This window comes from Panthera tigris, chromosome C1 (genome assembly GCF_018350195.1).
Source record: "Panthera tigris isolate Pti1 chromosome C1, P.tigris_Pti1_mat1.1, whole genome shotgun sequence".
Lineage (NCBI taxonomy): Eukaryota > Metazoa > Chordata > Mammalia > Carnivora > Felidae > Panthera > Panthera tigris.
Window position 1 is genome coordinate 136,308,267 of NC_056667.1, and position 15,081 is coordinate 136,323,347.

General features: G+C 34.5%; 1 long non-coding RNA gene across 1 annotated transcript in view; it reads right to left on the reverse strand.

Moving 5' to 3' along the window:
- Positions 1 to 6,588: 6,588 nt before the first annotated feature.
- Positions 6,589 to 15,081, reverse strand: part of LOC122241328 — a 308,631-nt gene continuing 300,138 nt past the window's right edge. Inside the window, exon 3 of the long non-coding RNA XR_006221401.1 lies at positions 6,589 to 6,656. This is a non-coding gene — a long non-coding RNA (uncharacterized LOC122241328). The remainder of the gene's footprint in view (positions 6,657 to 15,081) is intronic.

Sequence of the window (15,081 nt, forward strand, 5' to 3'; positions counted from 1 at the left end):
GGTAAATGTGGGCAGAGGAGTCAGATCTGGCCATGTAGTGGGCAATTCTGGATGTTTATCTGAATTTCAATTTCCCAAAGCATAAGGTTAGAATAATAATGCTTACCACAGGGAACTGTTGTTAAAAATTACATGAGATAAAACTATTAGATGACAAACAATACTTAATAAGTAGAAGCTATATTAATATTGTTATTATTATTACTGAATTCCTATTGAAAAATCATATAGCTGCTGAGAAAATAGCCGACTGATGCTTAGAGGTCCCTGAAGGAAAAGTATCCATAGAAAACAATTATCTTAAGGATAAAAGAAATATGGTTGAAGACAGGACCGCAGTTTCAATTAGATTGGGATAGATATTGCCACCTCATTTAATGGTTATAAGAGCTTCTGCCAGTTATTCAATCTCTATGAACTTTGCATTTTATCTGTAAAATACTTTTTACTTCAAAGTTCTCATTGTATGGATTAAATGATATATGTTGTATCAGAATTGTGTCACTCTGCCAGTAAGAACTTGCTAAATATCACCTATTATTCTAGACATATGTTACATGATATAGATGCTGAGTAGCCCTGTTATAGTGTCACCAATCTCTCATTAAGGATACAATCTAGTTCAGCTGCATGAAGTGCAGTGAATGAAATAACAATAGAAGGGACACTGGGTCAGCAATAGTGTTTTAATGTAGGTGACTCTAGTTTTGAATTTTTTTTTTCATCCTAAAGGAAAACTAAGTCAGGATATGTTCCTGGAGCCTCTAGATAGATTTGATGACACTTCTTCATAAACACTCAGATTTATTTTGGAAAAATTTACATTATGTATGTTACCTAGGGTTTGAATCTATAGACACATTTCATCTGGCACCAAAAGTTTTAAAAATTGCTTTGGTCAATTATGTCTGGTTACCTTATTTTTTTTAAGTTATAGAAATAGATTAACTTTCAAAGATCTAAATTGCAGGACATACTATAGTGGTTTGGTGGTAGTGTTAGCAGCAAAGAATCATTACTGTCATCTCTCTCTCTCTCTCTCTCTCTCTCTCTCTCTCACACACACACACACACACACACACACACACACACACACACGATGTGCTCTTTTGGTGCTCAAAAATTCAATACTGAGCTTGATTTTCTTTTTCTTTCTTTTTTTTTTTTTATTTTTGAATGAGTGAGAGACAGAGAGAGAGAGAGAGAGAGAGAGGCAGACAGAGGGGGAGGCACAGAATCAGAAGCCAGCTCCAGGCTCTGAGCTGTCAGCACACAGCCCAACACAGGGCTTGAACCCATGGACCGTGAGATCATTACCTGAGCTGAAGTCAGATGCTTAACTGACTGAGCCACCCAGGCACCCCGAGCTTGATTTTCTGTTGATTGCCTATTTTATAATTCCACAGGGGTAGAATTAATTTGTAGATTGTTATTCAGAAGAGTTGCAAATAATTGCTACCTGGTAGAACAGAAAACCCCAAAAGTATAATTCCCTTGAAGACATTAACTAGCTTGATATATAATCTGCAAATCTCAAATAGTTTTTGAACTGGTTTCAACATTTTACTGGTTAAAACCTGAAATAATGGGTTGAATAAAGTCTTTGCTACATGTTATTTCTATATTTGCACAAGTCATGCTTTTTAGCCTCTTGAAAATCACTCTTTAACACCTGTACATTGTCATTACAATATCACCAAATTCAAGATCTAAGATTCTCTACTTCTTTTCAACATAACTTAAAACATATGTTATGGTAACTCCTCATGAAGCTTATAGAATTAAAATTTTGAGAAACTCAAGTAGCTAAATAAATAAATAAATAAATACTAAATATAGTATAATACTGAGAAGATACTTTGGGTGGAAAAGCACATTACCTAGTTTTACTCAAATAATCTAAAATATATATAAAGCATATAAAAATATATAAAATATATGTAAAATATTTTGAAAAGCAGATGATTATATAACAGGATAGATTATATTTTCCATATTGCTACTTCTATTATCATTTTCTCTCCCCTGTGGTACAGACTTACATTTTTATTTTTTAATGTTTATTTATTTATTTTGAGGGAGAGAAACAAAGTGTGAGCGGGGGAGGGACAGAGACACGGAGAGAGAATCCCAAGCAAGTCCGACACTATTACTGCGGAGCCTGACACAGGGCTTGATCCCATGAACTGAGAGATCATGATCTGAGCCGAAATCAAGAGTCGGACCCTACTGAATGAGTCACCTAGGTGCCCCACAGACTCTAAACTTTAAAACTTTAGGAGTCATCCTTAATTCTCCTTCAATATCACACTGTACAACTATTCAAATTAATTATTCTCAGTTGGAAAAAAAAAACACTTTTCTAAAATATCTAGATTAGTTAAGAGGATTCCCCTAGTCAACCTATAATGGAAACAAGGACCTCAGCCATGATTGTTCATGCAGTAAATATTGATAGAGTACAAACTTGTCCCATGCCTAGGTATACTGGTACAAAAAAATTGAAACTAGATATTGAAAAGCCATAGATATCTAGACCTACATATACTATTTCTATTTAAAAGTTATTAAAATTAGTATTTGAGGACAATATCCAAGATGCTGAAATAAAATAACAAAAAAATTCATGGTGGGAAAATAATTCAGACAAGATAACCAGAAAAGGACTCTCTGAGGAGGTAATATATGAACAGAAAACTAAAGGAGAAACTAGGCTTGAGAAGAACACTTGCTCAGTTCTGGAAAAACGTGGGCTTGACTAAAGGAGTATATAAAGCTTGGTGTGACTAGAGTTTAGTGGGTTAGAGAAATGTTACTAGAGGGTAAATAAATCTATTAGGTATATATAAGAATGCCATACGACTTTCAAAAGTAGTTTACCAGAAAACATCTTCTTGAAAATCACCAGTGTGTCTGATACTATTCAAGGTGATAGGGATACAATAATGAATTAAAAAATATATATACATATACATGTGTGTGTATATATATATATATATATATATATATATGTATGTGTGTATATATGTGTGTGTGTGTGTGTGTGTGTGTATATATATATATATATATATATATATATATATATATCCCAGATCTCATATTAATAGTGTACTCTAGAGAGAGACATTAAATATTTATTTACAAATAATCAATTATTAGTAAGTGTAACTTTGCTCTTTCAAAAGCAGACACACACACACACACACACACACACACACACACACACTCCCCCACTACACCTTCAAACATAGCCTTCCTAACAGAGCAATCCACTCTTCTGCAAATAGTCTTGTACTACAGGAAAAGCCACCTCTATTCCCCATATTAGGAAAAGAGTCCTTATAGTCTCAGTCATTCCTAGTTGTCTCTTCCCCTTGCCAGATTGGTTTATGACTATGCTTGGGATACAACGCTAAGCAAGACCTAGGAAAATTGGCTGGGAGTTTCTAGGAAAAGTCCTCTTACTTTAGAAAAGAGACACAAGGAAGAGATAGTCCTTATTCTGTCTCTGGAGATTGTCTGGATGTGCAGCAATCTGTAAATCGTATCAAAAGAATCCACAGAAAAGCTAACATCACTCTCTGTTGCACTTCTCATTTTGTGAAATAGTAAATTTCCTGAAGTCTGTTGAGTTAGGGGTTTTAATGACTTTAAGCATCGTAACTCAAGGCTACAAATCCTTATGTATTTGACTCCCAAATAATTATTAAATAAATATATCTCTTTATTTCCAGTATTTTGACTGATATCCCTACACTCTCTTAACCTGGATTACAGAAGAAATACCTTATCCTGATCCCCATCTAAAGCATTCTCCAATAAAAAAAGAAATACTATTTTGTTCCCACCACTCCTCAGTTCACAGTCTTCTAATGGTTTATCATTCCTTACAGAATAAATGCCAAATCCCTAGCATAGTTCTGAGACCTTGCCTTACCTGATCCAATCTTCCTTTCTACCTTCCTCCCTCATCGTTCCATCTCATAAATTAGGCATTTCATCTACACTCCACTACTGGTGGCCCAACATCCTATTTTGCTGATAATGGTTGTAGTACTGATGGCCTTTACACACGAGAGCATTTCCTGATGCTAAATTCCTGATACTAAATAAAACACTCTAGATGTTCAATGATCAAAGCCAAGAAATCAGAAATTATAAAATTTAAGAAAATAACAAACCTAGAAAGTAGGTATGTAGCTCCATTTTACCAATAAGAAATAATGCTAAATAAAGTTGTTAAAACTCCATAGCTAATGAGTGGCAGAGCTGGAATATGAATCCAGATGAATCTGTTTCCAAAGCAAACAGTTCTGTTTGCTACTCCAGACTGTTTCCTGAGATCTCCCACACCTCCATGTGAAATGGATTTATCTACTCATAAGAAGGATTTTAAAGTTATTGAAATTCTTAAAAGATAACATTATGGTATCTTCTACATATTGTGGAATCAAAGGAATTTTACAGCTACACAGTGTAAATGGTTTGCAGATGGCCCTGTGCCTGCACACTCACTGTTCTTGTATGTTGTCAGTGTTGCACATCTAACATGCTCACAAAGGGCAAGAGCAACTATAATTGGCATCTCAGGTTTACTGTATCAGGGCCATCATTTGGTTCTAGATTCCAACTTTCCTTTGCTCTAAATTCTCATTTCAAGCCAGAGCAACACATATCAGGATTAAGGAAAGTGAAGACTATTGCTATTCTGAGTGCGGTCCACAGATGATAACAGGGAACTCGTTAAAAATGAAGAACCCAGATCTTCTGAAATGGAATCTTCATTTTAAGAAGCCTCAGGTGATCAGCATGTACATTACAGTTTTTTAAACACTAATTTAGAGATCTAAAAGATGTCCTAGGTATTCCATATACAAGCCTTCCTTCTTCTCCAAAATACTGTTTTTGTTTTGTTTTGTTTTTTGTTTTTTGACAGAGAGAGTGAAGGAGCGCAAGCAGGGGAACAGCAGAGAGAGAAACGGAGAAAGAGAATCCCAGGCAGGCTCCACGTTCAGCATGGAGCCTGACTCAGGAGTCAACTTCACAACCCTGAGTTTATGACCTGAGCTGAAATCAAGAATCAGATGCTCAACTGACTAAGCCACCAGGTGCCCCCCAAATCCTGTCTTTAAAATGCTACTTTCTGGGGCGCCTGGGTGGCTTGGTCAGTTAAGCGTCCGACTTCGGCTCAGGTCATGATCTCACGGTCCGCGTCGGGCTCTGTGCTGACAGCTCAGAGCCTGGAGCCTGTTTCGGATTCTGTGTTTCCCTCTCTCTCTGCCCCTCCCCTGTTCATGCTCTGTCTCTCTCTGTCTCAAAAATAAATAAACGTTAAAAAAAAAAATTAAAAAAAAATGCTACTTGCTAACCTCTCTTATAAGGCTAACCTCAATTATGATATTCCTTTGAGATAGATAATACGCTAATAATTCAAATCATAAAAATAAAACAAAGTTAAGCAATGCTTCATTTTCATAAAGGAAATAAGTGAAGCAAACAGAAAGAAATCAGAGTTGTGGTTTATCACATAATGTATAGCCCAGCTATAATTTTTTTCTACTTTTTACATTTATTTTCTCTAAAATTCACGTTTATATTAAAGCTAAACCTGTGCAGAGGTAGTTAAAGGCAGAGGGTTTCCTCATTTGATCCACTAGAAAAAAAGCTAGAAACTTCACTTTGCACACTGGTGTATCAATTCAAATCTATAATAAAATATTAGCTAAAAGGATTTCACCATAAAAAAAAAATCAGGAGTTTTACATCACTATTTTCAACATCATTGTATTTTCAAAGTAGAATCGTATGTGAACGAAACCTTTTTTTTTTTTTTAACATCTAAACCATATTTTTCCTTCATAAGACCTGTGAAAAAAAGAACGAATTCCCATATGCATTGTCTGTAAGAGGACAAACTCACATAAGGATGTGTAAAATGTGTGCCTTTTTGGCCGTGACCACCTAAGTAATATGACGGGGAGGATAAAACGTCCCATTTTCTCCCCACAATATTGACTTAATACAAGCTGTTTTCAAATGTGTTTTCAGGGAGTCAACGTGAAAATACATGGGATTAAATATTTGTTTTTTAGCTCTTTAGTTCACGTAAATAAAAGCATCCTGCAGCTTTTACCTCTGCACACCTAAACAGACTTTTATGAATTGCGGAGATAAGTATAAAAGCAGGATATGGCACAATGTTACCAACTCACCATAGGCTGTGCTCATTGGGGAAGAACGCTGTTCTTAAACAGAACCAGCCCTTCAAAGTAATCAAACCAACTAAATTCCTAGACTGTATCATAAGAGTAAAATTGTTTTCTCATCTGAGAAAAAACACTGAGATCCTATTCAATAAAGCCATTTTCTTATCAAACCATAAATTTGGGAACAAAATATTGTATTTTAACATGGTACTATGAGCATTTTAATTCTGTTAGGGCCAAAATAATGATAAACATGGATAATAGTAATAATCCCTTTCCCCAAAGAGTCCTAGAAATCCTAATTTACTGACTGGTAGCTACTTTCACTAAGTAGAAATACAGTAATTTAATAATCTTACCATAGCAGTTTTCACTGAAGAAAATTAACTAATTCATTATTGCTTATAATTTGCTGAGGCATAGCTGCCATATTTGTAAAATCAGCAGGTTCTGAAAAAAAAAATACAAGTTTTTAAATGAATGTTCAATTTCCCCTAAACACATAAATGATACAATTACTTAGCTCCCTCTAGTGCCAATTTCTAATATAAACTTAATTGTAATAACTATATTCACCATGCAATTTCGGAGCAAATGAAAATTTTACTTGGCAATAATTAACAAGCAAACTTTCAGGGGTTTAATAGATTGAGTTTGGGATCAGAACTGGACAGGATGCCATTACTGTAGGTAGGCTCATGGCTCCAGTTAAAATAATGGTACTTCTTTGCAAATGTCATTGATATGCTCTGATTAAAAACAAGTTCACCAAGGTAGTAGTAAAAGCATGTTGGTAAGAGAAATTAAGGTTTACCATTGGATGTTTTGTACACCTAATTTAGTTATAATAATCTCATTTAGTTTGTGGTTTGTATTCATCATTATTCATACAAAAAAAAAATCCAGGAAGAAAGACACTTTAATGTATCTATCAAAGTACACAGGAATAAAATTTAATTTGTAACTGTACCTAAAAATGGAGCAGGCAGAGTATATGGGTTTTTAAAAATCCTAATAACCAAAACATCTGACATAATAAAATGACTTACTAACATATATATTTCCTTAGATTTTCTCTTAGGCTTAAGCATACACATGAATTTTGTCTTTAAAAGTAATGTATGTGACTTTTAATGGGTAAATCGGAATGTATTGAGTGTATTTAAAGACAAAGTGACACAATTTGTAGAAAAAGAAGAAACAGTCACAAATGGAATTCCACCCAGTAAAAAGTTGCAATAAAACTAACAAGTATTCTAAGGAAACTGAAATTTTCAGAGCACTGTGTATTCATTTGTTTATTTTGTAATATAGAATAAGGGTTAAGTGAGACAAAAGCAAGGATTTTGAAATCAGATGATATGTACATGGTCAATAAAATTAACTACTACCTGTAATTCTCTATAAAATGAAGATATTGCTTCCTATCAATAGGGTTGTTACAGAAATTAAATAAGATACTTTTATGTGAAACACACAACTGAACAAAGACAATTAGTAACTTTTCTGTAATATGTTGGTAATAAAAAATGTTCACAGAATAAAAATAATTTAAAAATTGAATTATACTTGCAGTCATTGAGAACATGAATTTTATTCCTGTTTTTAAAAATTATCTTATTTTTGTTTCAATAAACATTTTTGTTTTCTAAGAAGGAGCAAATATCTTTTTACAACTGGTGGTATTTTTGTGCTAAAAAAAGTAAAATTAAAATAAATGGTCTTTTCTGCAAGCTGAGGGGAGAGATTTCTCAGAGATGTTTTACAAATGTTTGCAAGTATCTGAAATTTGATGTGAGTTTACAAACTCAACAAACAGCATTTAGAAATATTTTTAAATATTTCAGAATTTAGAATAAATAAGTAAACCTATGCTATTATTACTATAGTCTTCTAAACCTTTCTGTTTCTCAATCTTAATAGATAAAAAGTCTAATAATAACTAAATATTGCAGTCTAATTATATGATTAATATTTTAGAATTTCTTCTTTCCTCTTCACCCTTGATTCAATGAAAGAAGCTTACAAGTCACCAGAAAGATGAGTTTTTTTTTTCTTAAATGTTGAAAAATATAGAACTAGCTTATAGCTATTTAGTTACTTTCTTGTCTTATTTACTTGTACCCATAATCCTTTTGATCAATTACCATTGTTCATTGCTCTCAGTGTTCCCTTCCTAGTTAACTGATTTTGGGAACTATCAAGAATAAAACTAAATACTTTCTTTAAGATTTTATTTTTAAGTAATCTCTATATCCAATGTGGGGCTTGAACTCACAACCCTGAGATCAAGAGTTGCATGGTCTAGTGACTGAGCCAGCCAGGCACCCCATAAAACTAAATATAAGTTTAAGAGAAGATGTTCCCTTGTATAGAACTGGATTACAAGTTAGGCTTATTTTTCAGTAGAAAGCTGAGATATAATTTTCTTAATGCTACAGTGAATTAAAGGAAATTTATGTAAAAATGTATGTAAGCATCTATGTCTTTATTTATTTTTGAAGTAAGCTCTATGACCAACATGGGGCTTGAACTCATGACCCAAGGTCAAGAGTAATACGCTCTATCGACTGAGCCAGCCAGGTGCCCCTGAAATGTGATATATATTTATCACATGATATATATTTATCACATGATTATCATATTAAATGACTCCTAGAGAACTATCAGCCCTCTCCAGGCCGAGGTACGTGGAATGTACAAATTCTTCGGAAAAGGAAATTGGTTTAGAAGAAAACACATCTTTAACATAAGAAATTGTTCCATTATTCCTGACTTTCAGCCTTCAAGAAATTTCAGATCACTATGACATTTGGATGAAGAGAACATAAAAAACACAGTGAAAAGAAAAGGGCATGCGTTTGGTCAGAGAATGTTAGCAGAATTAAGTAGTGGGAGGATAAATTCCATGGGTGTCTATAGTAAACTAGACTGGTGGATTCTCTACCTCAGTAGAAAATCAGGCAATTCTGCTCTACCTATGGAAAGACTAGAGATCAATAGCTACTGAGATGACTACATTCAATCAGAATTACCCATTAGGGGTGGCTGGGTGGCTCAGTCAGTTAAGTGTCCAACTCTTGATTTTGGCTCAGTCATGATGTTATAGTTTGTGAGTTCAAGCCCTGCTTCATGTTCTGTTCTGGCAGTGTGGAGCTTGGGATTCTCCCTCTCTCCCTCTCTCTCTGCTCCTCCCTCTCCCTCTCTCTCTCAAAATAAATGAATAAATAAACTTAAAAAAAAAAAGAATTACCACTTAACCAAATTCCAGATTTCTTGTTCCACCATTTTGTCTATATAAGTATGGTTTTGACTATAATCAAAACAAATCTTTCATAGACCAAGTTCACTTCACTTTCATTTATAGATAGGAGCCACATGTTTAGAACTGTCCTTATTATATAGTAAGTTATTGCCCAGGAATAAATCCATTGGCTGAATGTTTGGAGGGAAAATTCTGTATTATCTGGAACAGTCAGGATAAATTTCACTTCATATTTCCTTTTGTCTTTTGAGGCCACTAGTACAGAAATAGGAGTTAACTACTATGGAGAAATATAAGAACTACTTTTTTAAAAAAAATTTTTTAATGTTTTTCTTTATTTTTGAGACAGAAAGAGACAGAGCAGAGAGGGGAGGGGCAGAGAGAGAGGGAGACACAGAATCTGAAGCAGACACAAGGCTCTGAGCTGTCAGCACAGAGCCCAACACAGGGCTCGAACTCACGGACTGTGAGATCATGACCTGAGCTGAAGTCGGACACTTAACCAGCTGAGCCACCCAGGCACCCCCAAAGAACTATGTTTTAAAAACACATTTGGGGAGCTTCTTTTCACAGTTCTCCTTCTGTCGTGACTCAAGCCTATAGCACAAGAAATTTGAATGGAAAGGAATGTGGTAACTTCATTATGGACAGATCACAAGATCCTGGTAGCAGGAGCAACAACAAAAACAGCGATTCAGCATTTTTTGGTCTCATGTTCTCAGAGCTCTCTTTGTATTAACTCATTTAGTCCTACTGGTAACCTTATAATTTAGATATTATTATCTATTTACAAATGAGTAAAATGAGGTACAGAGAATTTGGGTCACTTGAGCAAATCCACACAATAAGTTGAAGAGGAAAGTTGTGAAGAAATAAGGCAACAGGACTCCAGGAACGGAGACTTCAGCTGAGGGAGTAGTGCTCTAAACAATACATAAAGGCCCTCATTGATAGCATGATAACACAATCAGTAATAATTAAACATAATAATACAAATTTACATTTCTTTCATAACTGACAGTTTTCAAAATGATATTAATTCCTGTACCTCATGTGATCCTCAGAAAACAGTGAGGCAGATACGTCTGTCATATCACTTCTCTTAAAAATGAGGTCCCCAGGGGCGCCTGGGTGGCTCAGTCGGTTAAGCGTCCGACTTCAGCTCAGGTCACGATCTCGCGGTCCGTGAGTTCAAGCTCCGCGTCGGGCTCTGTGATGACAGCTCAGAGCCTGGATCCTGCTTCGGATTCTGTGTCTCCCTCTCTCTCTGCCCCTTCCCCATTCATGCTTTGTCTCTCTCTGTCTCAAAAATAAATAAACGTTAAAAAAAAGTTTTAAAAAAATGAGGTCATGGAAGTGGTTCTATAATTTTCCTAGGTCCTCCTCCTAAAGGTCTGAGGAGTGGTATAAAGAACAAAAGGGTTTTCACTCACAATCACCAATAGTTTATGCCTGCAGTCACAGAATTACACAATTTTGAATTCTATTAAGGGGTAATCACGTTGAAAACTAGAGACATCTACTTTTTCAATTTTTTTTAATGTTCATTTTATTTTTAGGAGACAGAGACAGCATGAGCAGGGGAGGGGCAGAGAGAGAGGGAGACACAGGATCTGAAGCAGGCTCCAGGCTCTGAGCTGTCAGCACAGAGCCTGACGCGGGGCTCAAACTCACAAGCTGTGAGGTCATGACCTGAGCTGAAATCGACGCTCAACTGACTGAGCCACCCAGATACCCCTAGAGTCGTCTACTTTTAAATGGATATTCTTGTAAGAATGTTTAAAATATAAATCTTAGCTAAAATCCATAAACCAAAATGTTACCAACATATAATACTTTCTTGTGTTCAAAATTGTGCCCTCCCTAAAAAGCTGCCCCAAGGCAACATTTGGGAAATCGGGCTCCGTCAGAATATTTGATGTCAGGTAGTCCTATTACACCATAAGAACACCACCAAAAACGAATCTGTCTCTAAAATGCTTTCTGAATAGTATAAAAGTTAACCCAGGTAATGAAACAATGATCTTATTAGCAACTAATTGCTTTTCTTGTTTCCAGTGAACTTATTTAATGAAATGATGGATCCTGAAACTTAGGTGTTTTATGGCTAAATTATACCCATGATTTCTAAAATGTGTACTAGTTTTTCAATATAGAAGCAACACCTGCTGCTAAGTACAAAAATGATTAGCCACAAACCAACCTACTATAGAATATCAAAATGCATTTACCCAATGAAGAACTAATGGGAATTATGCAGATTATATTTCCTTCCCCGCTGAAGGCAACCAAGCTTCACGTCAATAGCAAAATGAAAATATAACTCAAATATGAAACAATATATACATGGAGACATAACCAAATCTATTTCTGATTATTTTTAGACATGTTTCTTTTTCATGTAATTATTTGATAACAGAGAACAAAATAAAGATTTAGAGCATTTGGTGTGTACCTGAATAGCTCTAAATAGTAATCAACTAAGAATATTATTCAGATACTTCATACCAAAAGGCACACTTAGAATTATAATGTAGATTGTGCATGCTAAAAGAAACCAATTTTTTATAATGCCTTATAATTAGATTTATTCTGTAACTCTCTTTTAAGCACTATTCTGCTGAAAACAAAGAACTAAGAAGGGTAAGAAATCAACTTTGGGAGGTAAAATGCATTATCTATATTCTTTTTCTGTAGTACTAAATGCTAAATAAAAACCTAAAGTTATTTCTTAAGAATTTGTGTCATTACATAATACATCATAAAGGTAACTGTCTTTTAAAAAGTAGCTGCCTTTCTTTAGGTAACTTTATGCAAAAGAGAAGCGCAAAGATGAAGCATGCCTCTCTATCTCCCAATCGTCATCCTTTTGCAGATGAGCACCAGCAGCAGGGCAGCATATATAACAAAATATCTGTTTTCACTCTGAGCAACTGGCAGAGAAGAAAACAAGCATCTTTTGAAGCTGAAGATATTCAGCATATATTAAATTTAGTTATCTAGATATGTGTTTCTATTGCTGAAGCTTCAGGACATATTTGCAAATTTTAAAACTACCACCTAATCATTTTGTTGAAAAACAGCAATAGCTAGAGATTGCCCAAATCATAAAGTCCTTTGCACAAACTCTGGGAACTGTCTCGACTACAGAATCTTTCCTCAAGCAACAGCAGGGATGAACAGATGGGCCATACCATGCTTTTAAATGTCTATAGGTTTGGATTCTGTTTGAAAAGCTGGCAAAACTATCCAGAAAAAATTGACAAGATTTAATTTCATTGAATGTCGTTATGATCACTTATTCAGTAGTAGAAAGAAAATCTCTGTCAAGTAAACAAAAAGGATTGTAAGATCAACAGAGTTTGCCGAACCTACCATTTCTTATATGGGAAAATGATCAAAATAAACAGATATATTGAAAAGTGTTGTTTTTTAAAATTAGAAAGATATGAGACACAAAAGATAATAGAGCTGTGACTTCTGAAAATATGATAAATAATTTTATTTATTGCCCAATAGTTATTACATTTGTCTTTATCTAAACTATACTAATTTTGTTTTTTGATGCTGACATTCTCCATATTTATTGCACAAATTTGCTTCACTAATATTACATGTAAAAGAGTTTAGAAATCTAAGAACTAAACCAATTATAAATCACCAATGTTGAAATTTACAGCTGATTAGTAAGCTTGAGAGTGTACTATGAAGTTCAATCGAATCTCACTAAACACTGAAATAATTCATTTGATTTTGAACCATCCACTCCAGTAATAGGATGTTTTACACTCATTGTACAGGGCACCCTAGATCATTTGAATACATTCTTAATAATAAAGGCTGACTTTTAACTAGTTTGTACAAACCAACATATTGAATAGCAGTTGCGGCTTCATTTTTTTTTTTTTTTTTGCCATTCAATTTAAACTCTTAAGTAAAAAGTATTCTTCGGTTTAAGCCAACCCACTGAGGACAAATCACCCAGATGGCCCTGGTGCCAATTCGGCAAATATTAAACTGCTTACTGCAATGAGTCAACTGCGGGACTGATTAATTGATTTAGTCACATATTCAAAACTTTTGCTTCTTATCCCATTAAAAGTAGCACTAATGAGCGGTGTCTGTGACCTTCCAGTGAGAAGCCTCAAGTTCCACAACCCCTCAGTATTTACCACCCAAATTTAATCTTTTTAATGGACACCTTAAAAGGGATCTGATAGAAAATACTAAGAGCTGCTCAGATACTAAAACACTTAGGGAGGCTTTTGATTAATGTTGCATGATTAATCAATTGATTAATATAGTTTTCAATATAGATGTTAGGACACTGTCTACTTTAATCAACCATTCTGAAAATAGTGAAGATAAATGCCGTACTTTTGTGTCTGCTTAAAAAAAAAAATCCTTTCTTCAAAGGTTGTTAATTATGACATAAGCCTTATTTACCACATTCAAATTTTATCTAATGTCGACATTTTTATACATAGGAACCATTAATGAGATAAGTGGGATCCTTTTGGCAAAGCTATATTTTAATCACTTTAAAAATAATTTATTTATCCAATTTATGGACATTTTCCTTAATGAGAAATTATTTTGGAATAATGCTGCAGAATGCATTAAAATCTTAAAGTTTTTATTATTATTTTCCAAGACTGTAATTTGTGATGATGCTTTCCACCATACTAAAACTGAAATCTTTATTCCAGTCAAAAATAATCACCCTGTAATTACCGTGACAAACTGCCCAAGCTGTATCATCGTGGCCATTTCAACTAATGATATTGTATTAGAATGCCTAGCAATAGACTTCAAATGGAAAATATAATTATGTGCATTAGTTTGTCTAAGCATTTATAAGATCACATATCCATCAGTTTTCAGGTCTCATAAAGAAAACCATACATCACTGTCACTGTGAGTTTTGTTATTGAAAGCGCAAGCCTTTACAAACTGGGCTTAAGATGTGTATCTTAAATTTCACTTGTTTCGTGGATCACTAAAATCCCTGTAAGTTAAACCGGTACAAATGAGAAGAGCTTTTTCCTCTAGTGATGGGCGAACTCTGGAGCACAGGCCATTTCACAATCTGACCAAATAGAAGAGTAGCTAGCCTGAGACACCTTAATCTAGCTTTTCCACACCTCTTAAATCTAGGGGAGTCTGGTTTGGTATAAAAGCCCATGGAAAGGCTTTAGGGTAAGGTATCAAATTGAAGGTTTTGTACTGTTGGCTTCACTGACCTAAAAGAAACCAGGAGAAAAAACTGTCAGACAAAAATAAATGTAACGATGAGTTGTGACAGGGAGGCAGGAGAGACCCAAGACAGTTCTTTGAAAAATAGGCAATGAACTTAAATGCCTATATGATGAATGACAGCATTAAAATGAAAATATTGGCAATTAATTGACTGGACTGGAAATATGGTCCTGACACCATGTGCAACAAACTTTATAACCCTGGGAAAGTTGCTCAGCCTCGTCGTTTCCCAATTTTCTCAGCTATAAAATGAAGAAGTAGATGGATTTCTTGATCTTCTCTAGTTTTCACTTATTATAATGATGAGAGTCAAGGCTCAGTTTAGAAAATATTTTCTACAATCTTTCAAAT